At 49.1% G+C, this 13,345-nt stretch overlaps 1 long non-coding RNA gene across 1 annotated transcript; it reads right to left on the minus strand.

Moving 5' to 3' along the window:
• Window positions 1-2,897: 2,897 nt before the first annotated feature.
• Window positions 2,898-7,447, minus strand: LOC106017307 (uncharacterized). The gene is made up of 3 exons (XR_005265077.2): window positions 6,901-7,447; window positions 5,318-5,376; window positions 2,898-4,742 (listed from the first exon to the last, which is right to left on the minus strand). It is a non-coding gene; the product is annotated as an uncharacterized lncRNA (long non-coding RNA).
• Between the last annotated feature and the right edge of the window lie 5,898 nt (window positions 7,448-13,345).

The raw sequence follows: 13,345 nt of genomic DNA on the forward strand, positions 1-13,345 counted from the left end.
GACTGGGAAGAGATTCGGGGACACTGTGTGGTCCATTCCTTCTCCCCAGATCATGCCTGACTACAAAGTTTTTGTGTGTTTCAGGAAACAAGACAACAGCGCTTAAAATAGCCCCACAAAATAGGAAATAATGCTTTCCATTTCTGTGACTGATGTGGGGTTATGTGCGGTATGTTTTACAGCAGTCAGCAGCTCTGTAGGTCACTGATTTGTTCATATTAACCTGCCTGCCAGGAGTTAAATCAAAAGAGACAGAGGAGGAAGAGTCAAGCTGGGATAAAACCGCATCCAAGGGAAAGCTGTTTGCAGGGACAAGGTGGTGCCTTCCCCCTGCTTCCCTGCCTCACCTCCCACAGGGCTGGAAGCCCAGGCTCCGAAACCAGGAGGAGGTTGGTTTTGGACAAGAAGAGGGTGCAAGCGACCTGCCTGCTGGATGCAGGCAGCACACTGTCCAAGGCCAAACCTCCGTGCCTTTATTCCTTGTGGGAGGCGAGCGAAGGCCTGGGGGTGAATGCACGGCTCCAAGGGCTGCAGGTCTGACCCCTGGCAGACACCTCGGGAGCTGCCAGGAGGTGATGTACAATTACAGAGTGGTTTGTCCTGTTTCTCATGGTCTGTGCTTGAAAAGAAAACAGGCTTTGTCCTAACGTACTGGGACGTATGTTGCCCCAGAATGAACTACTCAAACAGGACAAGACCTGGAGAAAAGTCCCAGGGAAACTTGAGCATGAATATTCAGCTCGGGAGAACGAGCTTCTCAATTTATCCCCACCTTGCTGGAGTTGTTCCCATAAAATAATCATCGCTTTTGAAGTCAGTCCTACTCTTCCCCCGTGCCTGACGGGCTGCTCCCCCAGCTCCGCGTGCGTGCACCGGCTGGCTCTTTCCCAAGTGCTGCTCGGTGAAGAGACGCCTGCGTGCCTACCTGCTGCAAACTATTTACATTTCCCTTTCATTGGCAATAAATTAGCTCTGCAGAGGAGGGCTGAGCAACAGTTGTTCTGAGCAGGGAGGGAGCCTGGGTTCTGCGACAGCGTTTGAACAGCCAGCCCTTATCATCTCCAGCGTACGAGTGCAGGGAGCTTGCTGATGCAAACCAACACCAAGTGAGCCGTGTTTGCCAGCAGAGCAGCTTCCCATGTGAAAACCCTGATTCTTCTTGACAAGGCCAAGGCAAGGCAAAGCCAAGGCAAGGACAGAGCCTTTTTTTTTCTTTTGTTTTTTTCTTCTCCCCCCAAAACCAGCTGTTATTGGAATAAGTAATTCTGCAGACCTGCCTTTCACATCTCACTCACTTTATGTGCCTTCTAATTAATTTCGTCGGGGAAAATAATTGGCTCGGATCTGGTCGATCCGACTGAAGTTCTAAATAACTTTGGTTGAGTGGTATTTATATTTCAGCAACTAGTCTTGGGTGAAACGCTCGCATGCTCGGAATACTAAAGCCTGTGCTAACGTGGCATAAAAATAGCGCCGTGGTCCATCGAGTGGCATTAAGTCCCCTCTATAAAAAGACGTACGGCTGCCTCCGAAATGCAGCTGTCTCGGGGGCTGGGGGGGAGCAGACCAACCCCTGTCAGTGCGCAGTGGTGGGCAGCATGGACACACTATCTATTAGCAGCAAGGTGGGGTGAAATGACTCTCAGCTGGGGAGGAGTGATAGGAATTGCCCTGTGGAGACAGATTGGGAATGCAGGAGCTGGTGGGGAAAGATTTTGAGGATGTGGTCACGTTGGGACAGTGCAGGGGCAAGGATCAGGCAGGGAGAGGGAAGGACAAGGACAGCAGTGGGAGATCTGGTGCATGGGAGGAGAGAAGAGGCAGCACAGGCAACAAAAAAGCTGAGATTGCCCTCGCCTGAGGGACAGACCTGGTCAGACATGGGCCCAGGTGCTGGCGGGGAGATGTCCTTCTGACAGCCGGACTGCCGTGGTCAATAAGTAATCCTCCTGCCATGGGACGGGCCGGGGTGCTCCCATCCCTGGTGATATAGGGCTACAGAAACACGCAGAGGGCAGGCAGGTGTTACTGTGCCGAAGGTCAGAGTGACACTAAGAGTACCTGCAATTCTCTCCATCCTGCAGCTTCTCTGCAAACATTTGGGCCAGCACTTCTCTCCCCCCCCCCCCACCTGACAAATTTTAGATCTGCAGCCAGATCCTCACTCTCCAACTCAGCCCTCGTCTCCGCTTGCCACAGCATCAGCCCACTCTCTTGGATCCTCGAAAAGGAAATTCATCTTTCCATCTGCTCCTCTTCATCTCCTTGTTGAATAGGTAGCATTTGCCTGAGACAGCTCGCCCCGTGCTGCAGAACAACACGTTTCGTGCCGCAGAGTGCCCCGAAAGGCCTTCTTTCCATAAGCGAGCTGTGTAAACTGGCTCTCCTTCTGCAAACCTTTCCTACTAGCCTGTGTTGGCTGCGGGGCTCCCCGGGGGAAGCCTGGGTAAATGAACAAGCGTGAAGAGTGCTGCCACAGCCTTCTGCACTTCTTTTCTCCCTGGTGTTAAAAATAATAGCTCATTTGTAAATAACGTGTCTCCCAGCCTGTTTTCAGAGGGCTTTTGAGAGGCACTGGATTAGCAAGCCCGCATCCTGACTTGCTCACGTCCTGCACGGGCAGCAGCGGTGCTGGCTGTGTCAGATCCCAGTGTGAGCAGTTTGCCTTCCAGCTGAGTTCCTGATTTCCCTCCCAGGATTACCAACACGACCTGCACACGGGCAGCTCCTGATCATTAGGATGAGGACGCCAGGTTGCAAGAGCTCCCAGCTCACTCCCAGGCAGTACTCCTAGCCTAGAGGACCAAAAGGTATAGCTGAGCCAGCTTGGCCAACGCCACCCCAAGGGCATGTGAAATGGCTCCAAGCTGCTGGGAAGGCACAGAAATCCTGCTGCCCGCTCCACGATCCGTCCCATCCCACCAGCTCTGGACAGCTGGAGCAAAGCTCGTCCACGCTGAGCTCACCACTGCAAGGTGTGGGGTAAAGCAGGACCAGCTGGATGAAATCCTGTGAGCTGTATCAGAAACAAGATCGGGCACCTTCCGCCTTTAATCTGCATGGCCGGGAAAACAACCCAACGTTACAGAACACCCTGCCTTAGGAAATTTCAGGGAGAGTCTTACCTATTTCTCATTTTTACTTCAAATATTTTCTCCCATCCCTCCCTGCCCCCACTTAAAGATTTATTTGGTTTTCCCTCTCTCTGGGCTCAATCTAATTAAACAAAAAAAAAATGCTTTATTCATGCGAGTGTTCTGTGAACTTTACTCAGGAAAAGTGCTGAATACACCAAAAGCAAAGAACAGTTTTTATGTGACTAGTTTTTTTTTTTTTTCCTAGGATTTTGTTTTTTTCTTTCTTGCTCAGCAAAGCTGTTTTTCTATTAAGTAAAGAAATGGATGAAACCCCACACTTCAATACACAGGCAATTCAAACTTCAATAAAATAACAAAAACACGAAATGCTATTTTATTGGTCACTGAGTTCCTCTTCCGCACTGGGAGCATTTCCATACCAGTGATTAACAAAGTGAGGCCTCGATCCTCTGAGTGTAAGAGGCTTTCAAAACGGCCAAGTTAAACTCCTGGAATATAAGCATGGTTAGACTTGGGGGTGTCTGGGCAATATCCATTTGATTTCCATTTCCATATGGATTATGACACAATCTTGCATCTTGAACCTACGTACTTGCATACTAATTTTTCCCTGGGAACCTCTCCTACATTCCCCGTCCAAAATAAATGGTGATCTCACGATCAGCTATTTCGTACTTTTCATCATTTCTCCTCATTATTCAGAGCGTGTCTCATGCCTTATTTACAAGCCGTGATTCAAGCTGCGCCGCGGAGGAAATGGGCTGCAATTTCCAGATTAACTTCTCTGCGTAACGTTCTGTGGTAGCACCCCAGCGCTTCCCAAAGTCTTCGCAGATCCGTCTAGACTGCTTCAGCCGGAGGTCCTGTGTCTGCAGGGTGTCAGGAGGAGGCTTGGGAAACAGCAACATCGAGAACGAGCGTTCGCAAGGCAATGTGCAGAAGGAGGAGACACGCTGTGTGCGACAGCAAGGTGCTCACCCCCTCCTGCAGCCTCACCCAACTCGCAGCGGGATGCAGCCACTAGCTGTGTAGGCACCGTCTAGCCAACCTTCTCCCCATCCTATTCCTTCTGTCCTGCTCCAAGGACGAGGAAGGCAATGCCACCAGTGTGTGAGGCTTCTCGGAGTTCGCACTCCTTGCACCACTGCTGACTGCAGGGAGCGTTCCGACATCCCTGGTGGTTGCAGCTGCGGTTTGGCCGCTCCCCAGTGAGACCGTTCCTCAATTAAAAAGCAATCCCATTTTGTTAAGATGAAAGGAAAATGGCTGTGTGGACCAATATTTGCAGAGCCACATCGGTAGGTTGCAGCTATAAATTGAGCGTTCTGGTATCGGAGGAGGCTTTCAGTGCACGTTTATGAACAGGGTGGGTTTGTTTGCACTGGGCAGGGGAGGTGCACGCGTGTGCTTGCCTTTTAGGCGTGGTGCAGGCAGGTAACTCCTTCTGCGCTAACAGAATGGGATAGCTCCTGCTGCTCTGATTGCATTACTCTACTGCCTTCCTGGCTCTGCAGCCTCGAGCTGCAGCCTTGATGTGAGCACTTGAAGGTTGCACTTTGGCCGGCGAGCTGCCAAACAGCTGCATTTCAGCAAGACGTGGTGTTGCGCCCGGGGGGCTCTGCCCCACAGCTGAGCTCCGTGTCACTGCAGTAGCGTGGTAGAAAATGGCAAATTGAGCCACGCAGAGGTGTGGGTCAACGAAGTCATTAACAAAGTGACCTCACGGAGAGGGGAGACAATGCAGGGGCCCGGCATGATGATGCCCAAGGGTTTTCTTTAACAGCAGGCTCTGCAGTAATGACGGTAACACAGAGAGCAGCAACATATTAAAAAGGCCCTTTCTAGCAACCCCCTGTGCCTGAATTTCCAGGAAGAAAAGAACTTGCTTGTCATGCCAGCGCTTGCTTTACCTGATGCGTGGCAATGCCGGGGGGCTCTTTTGGGGAAGGCAGCCCTCCCTGTTGCTGTCCCCATCAGCACCGGTCCCATTTCCCCTCTCGCCTTGGGCACGGCTGCCCCTGCCCTCACCTCCACCAGGCTTGGGGTGGGACGAGCAGTCACGAAGACCAGGCAGAGAAAGGCAAGAGGCAGGTTTGCAGAGAGGATCTGGCACAGCAAAGCCGTGAGCAAGGCTTTGGGGTCAAGCCGTGAGCTGCCCCCCACAGCAGGGGCACACACCGCGTGTAAGAGTCTGGAGGAGCACACACAGGTTTACTGACCTGAGCATCCCTGTCCTGATTATGAATGCACCAAGTGGAGTGAGGCAGAAGCTCAGTCTCTGCGAGGCAAAGTAAATAAAATAACATTAAAATCTAATTTTCTCTAGATTCCTGCAAGCCTTTGGGAGGACAAAGGGATCACGATGGGTGTTTGTTTTCCTATAGATTTCCCATCATACTTCCACTGCCTCCTATTACGTGCACATTGGTGGTGTCGGTTTGCTTCTTCTCCACTCCAGAAAAAAAAAGGAAAATAAATTGGGGGGAGTCCAATTACTGAAACTTAATTAAAACAATTTAAAAATGACTTAAGTAATTATCTAACAAGTGATCTTTTTGGTAGCAGCTGTACACAGGCAATTTATTAGTTAGTGAAGCCAACCCTACTTTTTAATATAAACAGACTAATTAATCAGTGGTTAACTCTTGTAATGACCAGCCCTGGCATTTAATTATTGCTGCTGTCATCAAGCATAATAGCTTATTTCCCAGGGTTATTCTTCGAACTGCCAAGAGTGACCACTCGGTGTGAAATTTAAAGCACTTTCCCTGACTATCTCTCATTTCCACATCCTCACAACTTTTGGGAGCATGCAGATTTCCTAGCATGAGAAGTTTCACCCAGCTTTTTGGCTTTTTTTTAATATCTTTTTAGCAGATTTCTGGAAATGCTGAGAATTTTCTGGGGAGCAAAAATTTCCAGTTCTTTCAGGTTTTTGTTGCTTAGGGGGGAAAGGGGAGGAAAAATGTCTTTGTCACTTTAGAAACCCTCTCTATGGACACTCTTTTGAATGTGGCGGATGAAAAAAAAAGGACCAAGATCTGCAACAGGCACATGTTGGAGGTGTTTATGTTGTCTTGTTTTAATGAGCTGCTGAAGTTTGGTGGTGAGGAGACTGATCCTATGGCGGAGAGCTGAGAGCCCCCCACAGCTCAGCAGACAACAGCAGCCTGAGTGCAGGCAGGTAAGAGAAAAGCTTAGTATGAGGCTAACAGGACAAGGTGAGGAACGTCCTGGGGTCCCTCGAGCTCACGAACAGCAGACCAGGAGCTGCCTGTCACTGGAAAAAGGGGAGAAGAAAAAACTCAGGCGACCTAGTCCTCAGATTAACCTCAGCCTTTCAAAATGCTGTGGGATAATGAATAGTACAGGAGCTGTGCATTGAAAAATGCCCTTTAAAAGGAGGCACAGGCAGTAGGGAAGGCACAAAAACCTGGGTGCTGAGCACACCTATCCGAAGGGTGTCTCTGTGGCCGTGGCCATGCACACAGGTGGCTGTGCAGAACTCACCCAGCACAAGCCTCGAGCGCACAGGGCCCTGCTGCTTCCCCACGATTACCCGGCCCCGTGCACATTTCAGGGAGTTAAAGATTTTCTAACGGATTTAATAAACCTGAAATGTCCAGCAACAGATGCCAGATTTGATCATCTCGCCGGGGCTGACAATAAAGAGGCTCACATAAACTCAGCAGGAAGGGAAGCAGAGAGTGCAGAGGAGCTATTAGCGAGGAGGCTAGCGTGAAGCAATTGCAGGCAGCAGTCAGTAGGGCAGTAAAAGCTAATAAAACCTTGATGTACAAACCAGACTAATCAAAGAGCAGGTCCCGCATATGTATCTCCAGTCCCCTTGGCCTTCACGCGGCAGCTGGTGGGAATAGCTTGATTGCCTGTGTAGATGAATGGATCCCAAGCAAGCGATGCCTGAGCATCTCTGTCAGCCCACTGGGCTGAAACGAGACTTCAAAATCCCCAAAATGAGCAGCAAACTTCCTCGAGTTTTCATGCTGTCAGCTCTCCGCAGCCTTGTGGTAGGAAGAAAGCCCAGGGTTTGGCTTTGAAGGTGAGTCAGCACAGGGGAAGGGAGAGGCTGCCTTTTTCTGGAGCATGTTTTCTGCAAAAGGGCAAATAAACAGTGCTGCTTTCTGCCCCGCGGAGCAAAGGAGGAAGGCAAGGCTGGACCCAGCTCTTGGTCACGCAGGAACAAACCTGGATTTGTAAGCAGAGCCATTCCCAATGCACCCTTGGGAAAACAGGAGCAGACCTGGGACCCTGTTGCCTGAATTTTCCATGGCCAGGCTTCTCCCCAGAGCCAGACCGAGGCTTTGGCCACGTGGTGAGTAATTAGGGAAGGTTTTAGTAAAAAGCGGATGACAAAGGACGTGAAAGCCTGCCTGGTGCTGCCCTCCACCCGTGTCACCTCCCTGGCCACACGTAGGGCTGGGCTGGTCCCGCAGCACTGCACATGAAGAGCACAAGGCAGCAGAGTCACACCGGTGTTGGAGCGACCGGGCTCAGGAGATGAAGCAGGTACTTGCCTGAGGCAGCCTGCATCAATCTGATGAATGCAGAGGGAGAACGGGTAGGAGTTGCTGTAATGGACCCAGACTGGTAATGACTCCAAATTTCTGCCTGCCATAAGCACTCCTGCCTAATTCTCAGGATGAAGACACCCAGCCCTCCCTCCCCATCACACGAGTCCTCCCCATCTGCACCCCGGGGAGATGAGCCCGCATCTGGGGAGGAGCGGAGCGAGGCTGTTTCCTTGGGGCTCTAATTACGCCTCTAATTACAGCACTGGCCATGACGGGGACTGAGACCCACTGCAGAGACCCAGCACCGTTCCTCCACCAGCGAGGGCAGAACAGGAGGCTTCAAAGAGCACTTTGAACCACGACCATTACTCCTGGCAGCGAAACAGCATTTAGCAGCAAAGCATCCAGACCTGGGGTTAGCTCTGCTTCCACCTAATTCAAACACCGAGCCCAGAAGGAAACCGAAGAGCAGCTTTGCTGGCTGAAAACACACAGTTTTGTTATTTTTGTGTTGGCTGGTCAGGCTGGTATGGTCTGAGGGCACAGGTTTTTACTACCCAGTGGTGCACAGATGCACGGGCAGCACACAGGCTGCACACCCACCAGTTCGTGCTCTCCTTGGTGGGGAAGCATCGGAGACCAAACCTTCCTCTGAGGTCACTCTGCCACTGGAGGTCACACGAGGGACTTTGCTGGCATCAGTGGCTTTTGGCAGGTGCAAAAGCAGCCTCCTTCTACAAGAACGGGAACTGGCTCCTTCAGGCACATGAATTTTGTGCCTCCCGTTTTATGCATGGTCCATGCACTGTGGTCCTGGGGTTGCTGGAAGAGCAGCCCCCTGCCTCGATACTGCCCTCGATGTGGGTTTCTCAGTCATCTCAAAGCTTTCATGACTTAGAAGTTTGTCATCACAGGCAGGGGAGAGGGCACTCACGGCATTATTTCTCATTTGCGTACCGCGGGGTGTCTCCAGGAGCACAGATGCTCTCGATGCCGACGGCGCAGAGATGAGCCTGGCCCCAAACATCAGCTTTATGCTGAGCACCAGGGGGTACCGCTCCCACCAGGTGCTGGCAGCGCCGAGCAGTTTTGTAACTGATGTTCACGTCTCCTGGCAGAGAAGTGTAGGGGAAGTAGGGCAGCCATATATTTCCTCCAATTTGGCATTGAACCGGAGGCAGAGAACAGGCGTAATTTCCATGCCAGGCTGGAGATGTAATAGAAAAGCCATCTAGCAGGTGAAAAATGAAGTGGCCCCTGACACAGGCAGATACTCCCTCCCACCTACTGCAGCCCTCCTGCTGCTCCCTGGTGTCTCTGTAATACAAACCGTGCTCATTTCACAGGCTCACCGCAGGCCAAATGGCTGTTCGTCACCCCTGCCTGTGCTTCTCTAATCATCTGCAGCCCTTCATCTCCTACGCGGGGCATCGCCACGTGCAGCCAGAGTGCAGCGTTACCCTTCCTGCTGCAACACCCAGGGCACTGGGAGTCCAGAGCCGGCTGCAAAACCAGGTGCTGCAGGAGCACAGGCTTCAAAGGGGGCTGGAAAAGTGTGCTGGGGGTCTGGGCACCTCCTGGCCAAAGGAAACTCAAGCTCTGAGCCAAGCAGCTCGGTTGTGCCTGTGCTCATCGTGGTCATGCTTGGTGGTGGGGTGAGATGGAGGGAGGACACCTTTGTGCTGATGGTGATGCAGTACCTGGTGGGATGAGGTCGGGTTGGCAGCAAAACCCGGGGATTTTGGCCAGGAGGGAACACTCCTGCCCCTGCTGTGTCCTGCCCATGCTGCCCAGAATGTGATTTGGCACAGAGGCATGCACAGCTGTGTGTGCCCAATGGGCAACAAGCATGAGGCATGGGTTGCCAGTGCCCAGTAGCTAAAGCCTTGTTGAAGAAGAGGGTTTTGTGTTACACGGTTCTGAGGAGCACCCGTCCTTTTGCTTTGCCATGATTTCCAGTGTCCCAGGGATGCCTTGCTGGTGCTGGGGTTCTGGAGGAGTCTTCCTCTTTCCACAGTGGACCACTTCCAGGTGAGCCTTATTGCCACCAGGCATGTGTTCCCTTGGTCCTAAAATCACATAAATGGGTTTCATTAGCTAAAGAAAATTGCTTTTAAAGGGATTTTTTTTCCTCGTTAACACATGTTCCTCTTTGTATTTATCCTATCTTGGTACTGTAGCCTTGTTTTTGTAATATCTAACTACAGCCCCTGTGAGTTGCCCCTGCTCTTGTTTCATCTCCCAGTATGCTGCCCTTCCTCACATGCATATTGACACACAGTAAGTGAGAGAAGTCTTTTTTTTAATACCTAGTATCTTGAATATTTGAAGTTTCAATTGCGTTAGCCCCTAGAAGGACACCACTATACTACCCACTGTATATGCAAATGGCTAGGGAATTTGTTCATTTTCAAAACAAAATGCATTCTTCGACCTGGACCTGGATGACTGATGAGCAAAATAATGTTGTGGCTATGGCTTGATTAGACCTTAGCATTTAAAATAAATGCATCCGCTTTAGGGAGGCTTACACAGTTTTTCTGCCGACTTCTCTGTAGCCATTACATGGTGGAGCTTGATTAAAGGAACGTGCGTTTCCAAATCGTGTTCCTACACATGTTCACTTAAACTGAACGTGAAACATTTAAATATGCCTGTCTGGATTGCCTTCATGCTAATCAGTCACCGAGGTGAGCTGACACATCGCCTGTCCTCCAGCCAGCTAGGCAGCACAACTCACATGCTCTAGATTCAGTACTGGGCAAGACAGCTGTCCATCAAACGTGAATAATAGGTCGGAGGAGTTAATGGTCTGTTCCCAGATATTTTACGAGCAGAAAAATGGTCTACATTTACAGAATCAATTATTCGCCATGAACAATTGTCCCAATTTTTCTCATTCAAAACACAAGTTAGTTAAATATGTGCCGTTATCTCTCAGTTTTCGAGATTCATGGATCTTAAGGCCAAGGGGGTAATTAAGATCATCTAGGTTGACCTCCAGCTTAATACAGGCTAAAAACTATCTTCTGATTATTTCTGCATGGAGACCATCATTTCTGCTTGAGCAGCAGCACATCTTTTAAAAAGACAGCTAATTATGATTTGAAAACATTGTGTGTTAGAGAATCTGGTACATCCCTTTAAGCTGTTTGTATAATCACCCTTGTTGCCAACATTTTTGTCTTGTTTCTAATCTGAATTTGTCCTGCTTCAGCTTTCAGCCACAGGATCTTATTACGCCTTTACACCACTAGATTAGAGATCCATCTGCCACCAGAAACCCCTTTCATAATGGTGTTTGTGAGTCATGATCACATCACCTTTTATTTTCTCTTGAATAAGCTAGCAACATTAAGCTTTGTTAGCCTTTTGCTATACAGCCAGTCGTCTGATCTCAGATTATACTTGCAGCTTCCATCTGAACCTTTTCTGGCTTGAGCTTTGATGAGGCTGACACAAAATTTCCTTAGAATTGCCAAAGCCCACAGCTGGCAGTTCCCTGTGTGGGGACTGCATCCAGCCTCACATGGCTCTGAACTAGACATTAACTTAACATGAAGGGCACACAACTGAAAATTGCTGGTTGCTGGAGCACAGGTGATGGTGTCTCGAGTGTCTTCTGTATCCAAAGAAGCTAAAGTCCAAACCAACAACATACAAATACTTTACAGTTTAAAAATCCAGTTTCATGAAGCTGAATAAAAAAATAAATATAATCATCCTGGAGAAAGAATTTAAAATGCAAGACATCATAATGGTATGTGTAGTTTTGTTTCCATCCATCTCCAAAAGGAAATAGGAGAAGTAGTGCGGTCCAGCAAAGGACAGGAAGGGAGATCACAGATACAGCCAAAATCATTTCGTTCAGAGAAATGTTAAATAGACCAGACTTTGTCAGCTTGGAAAGGAATTGACTGAGGAGTGAACATGATGTAACAAGACTAAAAATGGTGCGGAAAAGGTGAATGGAAATGACTGCATACAAGGATGAGGAGGGGAGGTGCAGCCCGGGCGAGCTGGCCACTGCTGGAGGCTGGCTCGGCGGCCCTTTGATCGCGCCCTGTCCAGCCGTTCTCGCCTTCCTAAAATGTGAAGGGTAACTGGGAATTTTATGCAAGAGTTGATTACATGCCCCAAAGCCACACAGCTGCCCAAGTGTGAGAAAAAAGTTACACTGGTAAAAAGAAGCAAGCTGGCTTGAAGTAGGCAAATGTAGCTGAATACAAATGCACGCACACACACACAAATAGGGAAAAAAGAGATAGTAATGAATATAAATTAGAAGGGTGGAAAACCAGAAAATGTCTTGGTGGAGTGACAGGACACAGGGAAAAACCTAAGGCGAGAGAGCTAATGGCAGTAAAACAAAGTTTTTAATATGCCTATTAATAAAAAAAAAAATCCTAACAATGATTCTAGTCTGTAAAAACATGTTTTTAATGTAGAAATGGCAGATAGATTCAATATATCTTGTTGCTCCAAATGTTTTTTTGAAAAGTCTGCGTGAAGAATTCACCAAGGGCGAAGATGAAATCTGTTCCCTTCCAACAGCAACTTGGCAATGTGCTAAATGCGCTAATAAGCTGGCTGTTTTTAACCAGTAGGTCCGGTTGCAGCGAGAGTTTTAGAAGAGCTGCGTGAGGAGAGCTGTGAGCTATTAAACTGGTAAACCCTGGGAGCACCGGAAAGACTTGCTTGTCTGGAGATACAGAAGTTACAGATATCGATAACACTATGCGTGTCAGCCCGATCCGCAGCAAAATAATGCAATGTCATCAACAACAAGGAGAAAAAAAAAACCAACAAACTGCAGCCAACAGCGATCAGTTTAGCCTCAAGGGAAACAAATTGTTCAATACCAGCATGGCATCATGTTTGTTTAGCAATAGGGGTGTTGGGGAGAATGTGTTTATATTTCTCTAAGGTGTTTGTTATGGTACTGAAAAGGGTTTTTATCAAGAATTATTCAAATGAACAAGTTGTGGTAAACGAGACTAAAAATAGTTTAGTGGACTGGGCTCGAAACATGCTGTTAAGTGTAGAGACATCTTCTGTAGGCAACTGCGGGCTTTCTTGACCTGTTCTCTTCAACCCGTTGCTACAGAAATGACCTAGAAGAAGACCTGCAAATATTGCTGGAGGCTGGGGAGTGAGGGTAAAGAAGAAGACATGCCACTGAACTGAAATATTTCTAAAAACAGGAGCCTGCAAATATTTCAGTGCAGCCAGAAGTGAAGTGATGTGCCTCAGGAGGAGGCGAGTAGGCCGCCCTCACAGAAAGGGGACACGGCCTCGGGTATCTACAACCCTGAAGGACTGGACAACCAGGGTGCAAAGTCAGATAAAAGCAAGCCTCCGCTTGCTGTTCTGCAGCAAAAACAGCTGCAGTGATCCTTGGCCACAGGGAAATGTTCATTTCTGGTGTCAGCACCCAGTTCTGCTCCTCACATGCCCGGTTCCAGCAGTGTTAAAGGCTTCAGAAGAGAGCTACAATGGGGGAAAGCGTTGTCCCTCTAAACCTTTTATCCAAGAGAGCAGATCAAGGTGTTTTATACAGGAGGTAAACCAGAACAGCAAGTTTTACCTTTTTTAGTTTTGGGACCTTGACTGCTCTTCTTGTGCTCTGTGTCAGACTTCTTAGGAGCAGGCCATGGCCCAAACCGCAGTACAGGCACAAACCACTCCCTGAGCCGGGCCCTTCCTCCCTGCTTT

The sequence above is a fragment of the Anas platyrhynchos genome, chromosome 3 (assembly GCF_047663525.1).
Source record: "Anas platyrhynchos isolate ZD024472 breed Pekin duck chromosome 3, IASCAAS_PekinDuck_T2T, whole genome shotgun sequence".
In the NCBI taxonomy this organism is placed as follows: domain Eukaryota; kingdom Metazoa; phylum Chordata; class Aves; order Anseriformes; family Anatidae; genus Anas; species Anas platyrhynchos.